Here is a 15309-nt window from a genome sequence, read left to right as displayed (position 1 = left end):
CATAGACAGACCCAAAAAAAATTTTCTGATCGATTTTGATATATGGAACGTATGCGAAAGTTATGGCTGTTTTACGAACGGACTCCGAATTAGAGGACAAAACAGTCCTGAAGTGGGAAAATTTGCGGCGGTGGCTATAAATTGATGGAAACGGTGGGAAGAAACACACAAATTGGACTCTAACAAGACCTAACCAGTAACAAGACCTCGACCAGGACACAAACTCAACACTACGGACTCGGAAACTGAAATATGCAAAGGCTATGGCGCGGATGGGTTGTAGGACATGAAAACAATATGGCACCAGACTTATGGGACGAACACAAGGACACTCGAAACTAAGGGTAGATGTGAACCTAACGTTATGTCTGAAGCTTTGATTACCACTTGAGGAGAATAAGTGTGGCCCGATCTGATTACCATTTGAGGAGAATAAGTGTGGGCCGATCTTCCGACAGTTTGTGGCATCTATCGATTTGGTGGAAAAAGACACAAATCAATCCAGCGTTGCGAACAACACGGTTCGAAACCTGCAATTCTTTTTATTTTTTTTGATATTTTTCTTTAACTTGGGAGCACTCAAGAAGTAACCACAGGAAATTTGAGCTTGAACAAGTGAAAGACGTGTCCTGTGGAAAGTTTTGAAGATTGCGAAAAATATAAAGAAAACTTTAGGAGGTGAAAACTCAAACTTCAGAGGCGAATTTGGGGATCCTAATTTGTCGAACCCGCCTGTGGAGGGCATAGACAGACCCAAAAAAAAATTTTTGATCGATTTTGATATATGGAACGTCAAAATCGGAGTTCGTATGCGAAAGTTATGGCTGTTTTACGAACGGACTCCGAATTAGAGGACAAAACAGTCCAGAAGTGGGAAAATTTGCGGCGGTGGCTATAAATTGATGGAAACGGTGGGAAGAAACACACAAATTGGACTCTAACAAGACCTAACCAGTAACAAGACCTCGACCAGGACACAAACTCAACACTACGGACTCTGAAACTGAAATATGCAAAGGCTATGGCGCGGATGGGTTGTAGGACATGAAAACAATATGGCACCAGACTTATGGGACGAACACAAGGACACTCGAAACTAAGGGTAGATGTGAACCTAACGTTATGTCTGAAGCTTTGATTACCACTTGAGGAGAATAAGTGTGGCCCGATCTTCCGAAAGTTTCTGGCAACTATCGATTTGGTGGAAAAGAGACACAAATCAATCCAGCTTGCGAACAACATGGTTCGAAACCTGCAGTTCTTTTTATTTTTCTTTGATATTTTTCTTTTACTTAGGAGCACACAAGAAGTAACCACAGGAAATTTGAGCTTGAACAAGTGAAAGACGTGGCCTGTGGAAAGTTTTGAAGATTGCGAAAAATATAAAGAAAACTTTAGGAGGTGAAAACTCAAACTTCAGAGGCGAATTTGGGGATTCTAAATTTGTCGAACCCGCTAGTAGGCATAGACAGACCCAGAAAAATTTTCTGATCGATTTTGATATATAGAACGCCAAAATCGGAGTTCGTATGCGAAAGTTATGGCTGTTTTACGAACGGACTCCGAATTAGAGGACAAAACAGTCCAGAAGTGGGAAAATTTGCGGCGGTGGCTATAAATTGATGGAAACGGTGGGAAGAAACACACAAATTGGACTCTAACAAGACCTAACCAGTAACAAGACCTCGACCAGGACACAAACTCAACACTACGGACTCTGAAACTGAAATATGCAAAGGCTATGGCGCGGATGGGTTGTAGGACATGAAAACAATATGGCCCAAGATTAATGGGACGAACACAAGGACACTCGAAACTAAGGGTAGATGTGAACCTAACGTTATGTCTGAAGCTTTGATTACCACTTGAGGAGAATAAGTGTGGCCCGATCTTCCGAAAGTTTCTGGCAACTATCGATTTGGTGGAAAAGAGACACAAATCAATCCACCTTGCGAACAACACGGTTTGAAACCTGCAGTTCTTTTTATTTTTCTTTGATATTTTTCTTTTACTTAGGAGCACACAAGAAGTAACCACAGGAAATTTGAGCTTGAACAAGTGAAAGACGTGGCCTGTGGAAAGTTTTGAAGATTGCGAAAAATATAAAGAAAACATTAGGAGGTGAAAACTCCAACTTCAGAGGCGAATTTGGGGATTCTAAATTTGTCGAACCCGCAAAGCGGGCATAGACAGACCCCAAAAAATTTCTGATCGATTTTGATATATGCAACGTCAAAATCGGAGTTCGTATGCGAAAGTTATGGCTGTTTTATGAACGGACTCCGAATTAGAGAACAAAACAGTCCAGAAGTGGGAAAATTTGCGGCGGTGGCTATAAATTGATGGAAACGGTGGGAAGAAACACACAAATTGGACTCTAACAAGACCTAACCAGTAACAAGATCTCGACCAGGACACAAACTCAACACTATGAACTCGGAAACTGAAATATGCAAAGGCTATGGCGCGGATGGGTTGTAGGACATGAAAACAATATGGCACCAGACTTATGGGACGAACACAAGGACACTCGAAACTAAGGGTAGATGTGAACCTAACGTTATGTCTGAAGCTTTGATTACCACTTGAGGAGAATAAGTGTGGCCCGATCTTCCGAAAGTTTCTGGCAACTATCGATTTGGTGGAAAAAAGACACAAATCAATCCAGCTTGCGAACAACACGGTTCGAAACCTGCAATTCTTTTTATTTTTTTTGATATTTTTCTTTAACTTGGGAGCACTCAAGAAGTAACCACAGGAAATTTGAGCTTGAACAAGTGAAAGACGTGGCCTGTGGAAAGTTTTGAAGATTGCGAAAAATATAAAGAAAACTTTAGGAGGTGAAAACTCAAACTTCAGAGGCGAATTTGGGGATCCTAATTTGTCGAACCCGCCTGTGGCGGGCATAGACAGACCCAAAAAAAATTTTCTGATCGATTTTGATATATGGAACGTCAAAATCGGAGTTCGTATGCGAAAGTTATGGCTGTTTTACGAACGGACTCCGAATTAGAGGACAAAACAGTCCAGAAGTGGGAAAATTTGCGGCGGTGGCTATAAATTGATGGAAACGGTGGGAAGAAACACACAAATTGGACTCTAACAAGACCTAACCAGTAACAAGACCTCGACCAGGACACAAACTCAACACTACGGACTCTGAAACTGAAATATGCAAAGGCTATGGCGCGGATGGGTTGTAGGACATGAAAACAATATGGCACCAGACTTATGGGACGAACACAAGGACACTCGAAACTAAGGGTAGATGTGAACCTAACGTTATGTCTGAAGCTTTGATTACCACTTGAGGAGAATAAGTGTGGCCCGATCTTCCGAAAGTTTCTGGCAACTATCGATTTGGTGGAAAAGAGACACAAATCAATCCACCTTGCGAACAACACGGTTTGAAACCTGCAGTTCTTTTTATTTTTCTTTGATATTTTTCTTTTACTTAGGAGCACACAAGAAGTAACCACAGGAAATTTGAGCTTGAACAAGTGAAAGACGTGGCCTGTGGAAAGTTTTGAAGATTGCGAAAAATATAAAGAAAACTTTAGGAGGTGAAAACTCAAACTTCAGAGGCGAATTTGGGGATCCTAATTTGTCGAACCCGCAAAGCGGGCATAGACAGACCCAAAAAAAATTTTTGATCGATTTTGATATATGCAACGTCAAAATCGGAGTTCGTATGCGAAAGTTATGGCTGTTTTATGAACGGACTCCGAATTAGAGAACAAAACAGTCCAGAAGTGGGAAAACTTGCGGCGGTGGCTATAAATTGATGGAAACGGTGGGAAGAAACACACAAATTGGACTCTAACAAGACCTAACCAGTAACAAGATCTCGACCAGGACACAAACTCAACACTATGAACTCGGAAACTGAAATATGCAAAGGCTATGGCGCGGATGGGTTGTAGGACATGAAAACAATATGGCACCAGACTTATGGGACGAACACAAGGACACTCGAAACTAAGGGTAGATGTGAACCTAACGTTATGTCTGAAGCTTTGATTACCACTTGAGGAGAATAAGTGTGGCCCGATCTTCCGAAAGTTTCTGGCAACTATCGATTTGGTGGAAAAAAGACACAAATCAATCCAGCTTACGAACAACACGGTTCGAAACCTGCAATTCTTTTTATTTTTTTTGATATTTTTCTTTAACTTGGGAGCACTCAAGAAGTAACCACAGGAAATTTGAGCTTGAACAAGTGAAAGACGTGGCCTGTGGAAAGTTTTGAAGATTGCGAAAAATATAAAGAAAACTTTAGGAGGTGAAAACTCAAACTTCAGAGGCGAATTTGGGGATCCTAATTTGTCGAACCCGCCTATGGCGGGCATAGACAGACCCAAAAAAATTTTCTGATCGATTTTGATATATGGAACGTCAAAATCGGAGTTCGTATGCGAAAGTTATGGCTGTTTTACGAACGGACTCCGAATTAGAGGACAAAATAGTCCACAAGTGGGAAAATTTGCGGCGGTGGCTATAAATTGATGGAAACGGTGGGAAGAAACACACAAATTGGACTCTAACAAGACCTAACCAGTAACAAGACCTCGACCAGGACGCAAACTCAACACTACGGACTCTGAAACTGAAATATGCAAAGGCTATGGCGCGGATGGGTTGTAGGACATGAAAACAATATAGCACCAGACTTATGGAACGAACACAAGGACACTCGAAACTAAGGGTAGATGTTAACCTAACGTTATGTCTGAAGCTTTGATTACCACTTGAGGAGAATAAGTGTGGCCCGATCTTCCGAAAGTTTCTGGCAACTATCGATTTGGTGGAAAAGAGACACAAATCAATCCAGCTTGCGAACAACACAGTTCGAAACCTGCAGTTCTTTTTATTTTTCTTTGATATTTTTCTTTTACTTAGGAGCACACAAGAAGTAACCACAGGAAATTTGAGCTTGAACAAGTGAAAGACGTGGCCTGTGCAAAGTTTTGAAGATTGCGAAAAATATAAAGAAAACTGTAGGAGGTGAAAACTCCAACTTCAGAGGCGAATTTGGGGATTCTAAATTTGTCGAACCCGCAAAGCGGGCATAGACAGACCCAAAAAAAATTTCTGATCGATTTTGATATATGCAACGTCAAAATCGGAGTTCGTATGCGAAAGTTATGGCTGTTTTACGAACGGACTCCGAATTAGAGGACAAAACAGTCCAGAAGTGGGAAAATTTGCGGCGGTGGCTATAAATTGATGGAAACGGTGGGAAGAAACACACAAATTGGACTCTAACAAGACCTAACCAGTAACAAGATCTCGACCAGGACACAAACTCAACACTATGAACTCGGAAACTGAAATATGCAAAGGCTATGGCGCGGATGGGTTGTAGGACATGAAAACAATATGGCACCAGACTTATGGGACGAACACAAGGACACTCGAAACTAAGGGTAGATGTGAACCTAACGTTATGTCTGAAGCTTTGATTACCACTTGAGGAGAATAAGTGTGGCCCGATCTTCCGAAAGTTTCTGGCAACTATTGATTTGGTGGAAAAAAGACAAAAATCAATCAAGCTTGCGAACAACACGGTTCGAAACCTGCAATTCTTTTTATTTTTTGTGATATTTTTCTTTAACTTGGGAGCACTCAAGAAGTAACCACAGGAAATTTGAGCTTGAACAAGTGAAAGACGTGGCCTGTGGAAAGTTTTGAAGATTGCGAAAAATATAAAGAAAACTTTAGGAGGTGAAAACTCAAACCTCAGAGGCGAATTTGGGGATCCTAATTTGTCGAACCCGCCAGTGGCGGGCATAGACAGACCCAAAAAAAAATTTCTGATCGATTTTGATATATGGAACGTCAAAATCGGAGTTCGTATGCGAAAGTTATGGCTGTTTTACGAACGGACTCCGAATTAGAGGACAAAACAGTCCAGAAGTGGGAAAATTTGCGGCGGTGGCTATAAATTGATGGAAACGGTGGGAAGAAACACACAAATTGGACTCTAACAAGACCTAACCAGTAACAAGACCTCGACCAGGACACAAACTCAACACTACGGACTCTGAAACTGAAATATGCAAAGGCTATGGCGCGGATGGGTTGTAGGACATGAAAACAATATGGCACCAGACTTATGGGACGAACACAAGGACACTCGAAACTAAGGGTAGATGTGAACCTAACGTTATGTCTGAAGCTTTGATTACCACTTGAGGAGAAAAAGTGTGGCCCGATCTTCCGAAAGTTTCTGGCAACTATCGATTTGGTGGAAAAGAGACACAAATCAATCCACCTTGCGAACAACACGGTTCGAAACCTGCAGTTCTTTTTATTTTTCTTTGATATTTTTCTTTTACTTAGGAGCACACAAGAAGTAACCACAGGAAATTTGAGCTTGAACAAGTGAAAGACGTGGCCTGTGGAAAGTTTTGAAGATTGCGAAAAATATAAAGAAAACTTTAGGAGGTGAAAACTCCAACTTCAGAGGCGAATTTGGGGATTCTAAATTTGTCGAACCCGCAAAGCGGGCATAGACAGACCCAAAAAAAATTTTTGATCGATTTTGATATATGCAACGTCAAAATCGGAGTTCGTATGCGAAAGTTATGGCTGTTTTACGAACGGACTCCGAATTAGAGGACAAAACAGTCCAGAAGTGGGAAAATTTGTGGCGGTGGCTATAAATTGATGGAAACGGTGGGAAGAAACACACAAATTGGACTCTAACAAGACCTAACCAGTAACAAGATCTCGACCAGGACACAAACTCAACACTATGAACTCGGAAACTGAAATATGCAAAGGCTATGGCGCGGATGGGTTGTAGGACATGAAAACAATATGGCACCAGACTTATGGGATGAACACAAGGACACTCGAAACTAAGGGTAGATGTGAACCTAACGTTATGTCTAAAGCTTTGATTACCACTTGAGCAGAATAAGTGTGGCCCGATCTTCCGAAAGTTTCTGGCAACTATCGATTTGGTGGAAAAGAGACACAAATCAATCCAGCTTGCGAACAACACGGTTCGAAACCTGCAGTTCTTTTTATTTTTCTTTGATATTTTTCTTTTACTTAGGAGCACACAAGAAGTAACCACAGGAAATTTGAGCTTGAACAAGTGAAAGACGTGGCCTGTGGAAAGTTTTGAAGATTGCGAAAAATATAAAGAAAACTTTAGGAGGTGAAAACTCAAACTTCAGAGGCGAATTTGGGGATTCTAAATTTGTCGAACCCGCTAGCGGGCATAGACAGACCCAGAAAAATTTTCTGATCGATTTTGATATATAGAACGCCAAAATCGGAGTTCGTATGCGAAAGTTATGGCTGTTTTAAGAACGGACTCCGAATTAGAGGACAAAACAGTCCAGAAGTGGGAAAATTTGCGGCGGTGGCTATAAATTGATGGAAACGGTGGGAAGAAACACACAAATTGGACTCTAACAAGACCTAACCAGTAACAAGACCTCGACCAGGACACAAACTCAACACTATGGACTCGGAAACAGAAATATGCAAAGGCTATGGCGCGGATGGGTTGTAGGACATGAAAATAATATGGCACCAGACTTATGGGACGAACACAAGGACACTCGAAACTAAGGGTAGATGTGAACCTGACGTTATGTCTGAAGCTTTGATTACCACTTGAGGAGAATAAGTGTGGCCCGATCTTCCGAAAGTTTCTGGCAACTATCGATTTGGTGGAAAAGAGACAAATCAATCCAGCTTGCGAACAACACGGTTCCAAACCTGCAATTCTTTTTATTTTTTTTTTGATATTTTTCTTTTACTTAGGAGCACTCAAGAAGTAACCACAGGAAATTTGAGCTTGAACAAGTGAAAGACGTGGCCTGTGGAAAGTTTTGAAGATTGCGAAAAATATAAAGAAAACTTTAGGAGGTGAAAACTCAAACTTCAGAGGCGAATTTGGGGATCCTAATTTGTCGAACCTGCCTATGGCGGGCATAGACAGACCCAAAAAAAATTTTCTGATCGATTTTGATATATGGAACGTCAAAATCGGAGTTCGTATGCGAAAGTTATGGCTGTTTTACGAACGGACTCCGAATTAGAGGACAAAACAGTCCAGAAGTGGGAAAATTTGCGGCGGTGGCTATAAATTGATGGAAACGGTGGGAAGAAACACACAAATTGGACTCTAACAAGACCTAACCAGTAACAAGACCTCGACCAGGACACAAACTCAACACTACGGACTCTGAAACTGAAATATGCAAAGGCTATGGCGCGGATGGGTTGTAGGACATGAAAACAATATGGCACCAGACTTATGGGACGAACACAAGGACACTCGAAACTAAGGGTAGATGTGAACCTAACGTTATGTCTAAAGCTTTGATTACCACTTGAGGAGAATAAGTGTGGCCCGATCTTCCGAAAGTTTCTGGCAACTATCGATTTGGTGGAAAAGAGTCACAAATCAATCCACCTTGCGAACAACACGGTTCGAAACCTGCAGTTCTTTTTATTTTTCTTTGATATTTTTCTTTTACTTAGGAGCACACAAGAAGTAACCACAGGAAATTTGAGCTTGAACAAGTGAAAGACGTGGCCTGTGGAAAGTTTTGAAGATTGCGAAAAATATAAAGAAAACATTAGGAGGTGAAAACTCCAACATCAGAGGCGAATTTGGGGATTCTAAATTTGTCGAACCCGCAAAGCGGGCATAGACAGACCCAAAAAAAATTTCTGATCGATTTTGATATATGCAACGTCAAAATCGGAGTTCGTATGCGAAAGTTATGGCTGTTTTACGAACGGACTCCGAATTAGAGAACAAAACAGTCCAGAAGTGGGAAAATTTGCGGCGGTGGCTATAAATTGATGGAAACGGTGGGAAGAAACACACAAATTGGACTCTAACAAGACCTAACCAGTAACAAGATCTCGACCAGGACACAAACTCAACACTATGAACTCGGAAACTGAAATATGCAAAGGCTATGGCGCGGACGGGTTGTAGGACATGAAAACAATATGGCACCAGACTTATGGGACGAACACAAGGACACTCGAAACTAAGGGTAGATGTGAACCTAACGTTATGTCTGAAGCTTTGATTACCACTTGAGGAGAATAAGTGTGGCCCGATCTTCCGAAAGTTTCTGGCAACTATCGATTTGGTGGAAAAAAGACACAAATCAATCCAGCTTGCGAACAACACGGTTCGAAACCTGCAATTCTTTTTATTTTTTTTTGATATTTTTCTTTTACTTAGGAGCACACAAGAAGTAACCACAGGAAATTTGAGCTTGAACAAGTGAAAGACGTGGCCTGTGGAAAGTTTTGAAGATTGTGAAAAATATAAAGAAAACATTAGGAGGTGAAAACTCCAACTTCAGAGGCGAATTTGGGGATTCTAAATTTGTCGAACCCGCAAAGCGGGCATAGACAGACCCCAAAAAAATTTCTGATCGATTTTGATATATGCAACGTCAAAATCGGAGTTCGTATGCGAAAGTTATGGCTGTTTTATGAACGGACTCCGAATTAGAGAACAAAACAGTCCAGAAGTGGGAAAACTTGCGGCGGTGGCTATAAATTGATGGAAACGGTGGGAAGAAACACACAAATTGGACTCTAACAAGACCTAACCAGTAACAAGATCTCGACCAGGACACAAACTCAACACTATGAACTCGGAAACTGAAATATGCAAAGGCTATGGCGCGGATGGGTTGTAGGACATGAAAACAATATGGCACCAGACTTATGGGATGAACACAAGGACACTCGAAACTAAGGGTAGATGTGAACCTAACGTTATGTCTAAAGCTTTGATTACCACTTGAGCAGAATAAGTGTGGCCCGATCTTCCGAAAGTTTCTGGCAACTATCGATTTGGTGGAAAAGAGACACAAATCAATCCAGCTTGCGAACAACACGGTTCGAAACCTGCAGTTCTTTTTATTTTTCTTTGATATTTTTCTTTTACTTAGGAGCACACAAGAAGTAACCACAGGAAATTTGAGCTTGAACAAGTGAAAGACGTGGCCTGTGGAAAGTTTTGAAGATTGCGAAAAATATAAAGAAAACTTTAGGAGGTGAAAACTCAAACTTCACAGGCGAATTTGGGGATTCTAAATTTGACGAACCCGCTAGCGGGCATAGACAGACCCAGAAAAATTTTCTGATCGATTTTGATATATAGAACGCCAAAATCGGAGTTCGTATGCGAAAGTTATGGCTGTTTTACGAACGGACTCCGAATTAGAGGACAAAACAGTCCAGAAGTGGGAAAATTTGTGGCGGTGGCTATAAATTGATGGAAACGGTGGGAAGAAACACACAAATTGGACTCTAACAAGACCTAACCAGTAACAAGACCTCGACCAGGACACAAACTCAACACTACGGACTCTGAAACTGAAATATGCAAAGGCTATGGCGCGGATGGGTTGTAGGACATGAAAACAATATGGCACCAGACTTATGGGACGAACACAAGGACACTCGATACTAAGGGTAGATGTGAACCTAACGTTATGTCTGAAGCTTTGATTACCACTTGAGGAGAATAAGTGTGGCCCGATCTTCCGAAAGTTTCTGGCAACTATCGATTTGCTGGAAAAGAGACACAAATCAATCCAGCTTGCGAACAACACTGTTCGAAACCTGCAGTTATTTTTATTTTTCTTTGATATTTTTCTTTTACTTAGGAGCACACAAGAAGTAACCACAGGAAATTTGAGCTTGAACAAGTGAAAGACGTGGCCTGTGGAAAGTTTTGAAGATTGCGAAAAATATAAAGAAAACTTTAGGAGGTGAAAACTCCAACTTCAGAGGCGAATTTGGGGGTTCTAAATTTGTCGAACCCGCTTAGCGGGCATAGACAGACCCAAAAAAATTTTCTGATCGATTTTGATATATGGAACGTCAAAATCGGAGTTCGTATGCGAAAGTTATGGCTGTTTTACGAACGGACTCCGAATTAGAGGACAAAACAGTCCAGAAGTGGGAAAATTTGCGGCGGTGGCTACAAATTGATGGAAACGGTGGGAAGAAACACACAAATTGGACTCTAACAAGACCTAACCAGTAACAAGACCTCGACCAGGACACAAACTCAACACTACGGACTCTGAAACTGAAATATGCAAAGGCTATGGCGCGGATGGGTTGTAGGACATGAAAACAATATGGCACCAGACTTATGGGACGAACACAAGGACACTCGAAACTAATAGTAGATGTGAACCTAACGTTATGTCTGAAGCTTTGATTACCACTTGAGGAGAATAAGTGTGGCTCGATCTTCCAAAAGTTTCTGGCAACTATCGATTTGGTGGAAAAGAGACAAATCAATCCAGCTTGCGAACAACACGGTTCGAAACCTGCAATTCTTTTTATTTTATTTTTTTGATATTTTTCTTTTACTTAGGAGCACTCAAGAAGTAACCACAGGAAATTTGAGCTTGAACAAGTGAAAGACGTGTCCTGTGGAAACTTTTGAAGATTGCGAAAAATATAAAGAAAACTTTAGGAGGTGAAAACTCAAACTTCAGAGGCGAATTTGGGGATTCTAAATTTGTCGAACCCGCCTTTGGCGGGCATAGACAGACCCAAAAAATTTTTTCTGATCGATTTTGATATATGGAACGTCAAAATCGGAGTTCGTATGCGAAAGTTATGGCTGTTTTAAGAACGGACTCCGAATTAGAGGACAAAACAGTCCAGAAGTGGGAAAATTTGCGGCGGTGGCTATAAATTGATGGAAACGGTGGGAAGAAACACACAAATTGGACTCTAACAAGACCTAACGAGTAACAAGACCTCGACCAGGACACAAACTCAACACTACGGACTCTGAAACTGAAATATGCAAAGGCTATGGCGCGGATGGGTTGTAGGACATGAAAACAATATGGCACCAGACTTATGGGACAAACACAACGACACTCGAAACTAAGGGTAGATGTGAACCTAACGTTATGTCTGAAGCTTTGATTACCACTTGGGGAGAATAAGTGTGGCCCGATCTTCCGAAAGTTTCTGGCAACTATCGATTTGGTTGAAAAGAGACACAAATCAATCCAGCTTGCGAACAACACGGTTCGAAACCTGCAGTTCTTTTTATTTTTCTTTGATATTTTTCTTTTACTTAGGAGCACACAAGAAGTAACCACAGGAAATTTGAGCTTGAACAAGCGAAAGACGTGGCCTGTGGAAAGTTTTGAAGATTGCGAAAAATATAAAGAAAACTTTAGGAGGTGAAAACTCAAACTTCAGAGGCGAATTTGGGGATTCTAAATTTGTCGAACCCGCCTTTGGCGGGCATAGACAGACCCAAAAAAATTTTCTGATCGATTTTGATATATGCAACGTCAAAATCGGAGTTCGTATGCGAAAGTTATGGCTGTTTTAAGAACGGACTCCGAATTAGAGGACAAAATAGTCCAGAAGTGGGAAAATTTGCGGCGGTGGCTATAAATTGATGGAAACGGTGGGAAGAAACACACAAATTGGACTCTAACAAGACCTAACCAGTAACAAGACCTCGACCAGGACACAAACTCAACACTACGGACTCTGAAACTGAAATATGCAAAGGCTATCGCGCGGATGGGTTGTAGGACATGAAAATAATATGGCACCAGACTTATTGGACGAACACAAGGACACTCGAAACTAAGGGTAGATGTGAACCTAACGTTATGTTTGAAGCTTTGATTACCACTTGAGGAGAATAAGTGTGGCCCGATCTTCCGAAAGTTTCTGGCAACTATCGATTTGGTGGAAAAGAGACAAATCAATCCAGCTTGCGAACAACACGGTTCGAAACCTGCAATTCTTTTTATTTTTTTTTGATATTTTTCTTTTACTTAGGAGCACTCAAGAAGTAACCACAGGAAATTTGAGCTTGAACAAGTGAAAGACGTGTCCTGTGGAAACTTTTGAAGATTGCGAAAAATATAAAGAAAACTTTAGGAGCTGAAAACTCCAACTTCAGAGGCGAATTTGGGGATTCTAAATTTGTCGAACCCGCAAAGCGGGCATAGACAGACCCAAAAAAATTTTCTGATCGATTTTGATATATGGAACGTCAAAATCGGAGTTCGTATGCGAAAGTTATGGCTGTTTTACGAACGGACTCCGAATTAGAGGACAAAACAGTCCAGAAGTGGGAAAATTTGCGGCGGTGGCTATAACTTGATGGAAACGGTGGGAAGAAACACACAAATTGGACTCTAACAAGACCTAACCAGTAACAAGATCTCGACCAGGACACAAACTCAACACTACGAACTCGGAAACTGAAATATGCAAAGGCTATGACGCGGATGGGTTGTAGGACATGAAAACAATATGGCACCAGACTTATGGGACAAACACAACGACACTCGAAACTAAGGGTAGATGTGAACCTAACGTTATGTCTGAAGCTTTGATTACCACTTGGGGAGAATAAGTGTGGCCCGATCTTCCGAAAGTTTCTGGCAACTATCGATTTGGTTGAAAAGAGACACAAATCAATCCAGCTTGCGAACAACACGGTTCGAAACCTGCAGTTCTTTTTATTTTTCTTTGATATTTTTCTTTTACTTAGGAGCACACAAGAAGTAACCACAGGAAATTTGAGCTTGAACAAGCGAAAGACGTGGCCTGTGGAAAGTTTTGAAGATTGCGAAAAATATAAAGAAAACTTTAGGAGGTGAAAACTCAAACTTCAGAGGCGAATTTGGGGATTCTAAATTTGTCGAACCCGCTAGCGGGCATAGACAGACCCAGAAAAATTTTCTGATCGATTTTGATATATAGAACGCCAAAATCGGAGTTCGTATGCGAAAGTTATGGCTGTTTTAAGAACGGACTCCGAATTAGAGGACAAAACAGTCCAGAAGTGGGAAAATTTGCGGCGGTGGCTATAAATTGATGGAAACGGTGGGAAGAAACACACAAATTGGACTCTAACAAGACCTAACCAGTAACAAGACCTCGACCAGGACACAAACTCAACACTACGGACTCTGAAACTGAAATATGCAAAGGCTATGGCGCGGATGGGTTGTAGGACATGAAAACAATATGGCACCAGACTTATGGGACAAACACAACGACACTCGAAACTAAGGGTAGATGTGAACCTAACGTTATGTCTGAAGCTTTGATTACCACTTGGGGAGAATAAGTGTGGCCCGATCTTCCGAAAGTTTCTGGCAACTATCGATTTGGTTGAAAAGAGACACAAATCAATCCAGCTTGCGAACAACACGGTTCGAAACCTGCAGTTCTTTTTATTTTTCTTTGATATTTTTCTTTTACTTAGGAGCACACAAGAAGTAACCACAGGAAATTTGAGCTTGAACAAGCGAAAGACGTGGCCTGTGGAAAGTTTTGAAGATTGCGAAAAATATAAAGAAAACTTTAGGAGGTGAAAACTCAAACTTCAGAGGCGAATTTGGGGATTCTAAATTTGTCGAACCCGCTAGCGGGCATAGACAGACCCAGAAAAATTTTCTGATCGATTTTGATATATAGAACGCCAAAATCGGAGTTCGTATGCGAAAGTTATGGCTGTTTTAAGAACGGACTCCGAATTAGAGGACAAAACAGTCCAGAAGTGGGAAAATTTGCGGCGGTGGCTATAAATTGATGGAAACGGTGGGAAGAAACACACAAATTGGACTCTAACAAGACCTAACCAGTAACAAGACCTCGACCAGGACACAAACTCAACACTATGGACTCGGAAACAGAAATATGCAAAGGCTATGGCGCGGATGGGTTGTAGGACATGAAAATAATATGGCACCAGACTTATGGGACGAACACAAGGACACTCGAAACTAAGGGTAGATGTGAACCTAACGTTATGTCTGAAGCTTTGATTACCACTTGAGGAGAATAAGTGTGGCCCGATCTTCCGAAAGTTTCTGGCAACTATCGATTTGGTGGAAAAGAGACACAAATCAATCCAGCTTGCGAACAACACGGTTCGAAACCTGCAATTCTTTTTATTTTTTTTTGATATTTTTCTTTTACTTAGGAGCACTCATGAAGTAACCATAGGAAATTTGAGCTTAAACAAGTGAAAGACGTGGCCTGTGGAAACTTTTGAAGATTGCGAAAAATATAAAGAAAACTTTAGGAGGTGAAAACTCAAACTTCAGAGGTGAATTTGGGGATTCTAAATTTGTCGAACCCGCCAATGGCGGGCATAGACAGACCCAAAAAAATTTTCTGATCGATTTTGATATATGGAACGTCAAAATCGGAGTTCGTATGCGAAAGGTATGGCTATTTTACGAACGGACTCCGAAATAGAGGACAGAACATTCCACAAGTGGGAAAATTTGCGGC

Source organism: Sorghum bicolor, chromosome 6 (genome assembly GCF_000003195.3).
Source record: "Sorghum bicolor cultivar BTx623 chromosome 6, Sorghum_bicolor_NCBIv3, whole genome shotgun sequence".
NCBI lineage: Eukaryota > Viridiplantae > Streptophyta > Magnoliopsida > Poales > Poaceae > Sorghum > Sorghum bicolor.
Note: the sequence above shows the minus strand (reverse complement) of the source record.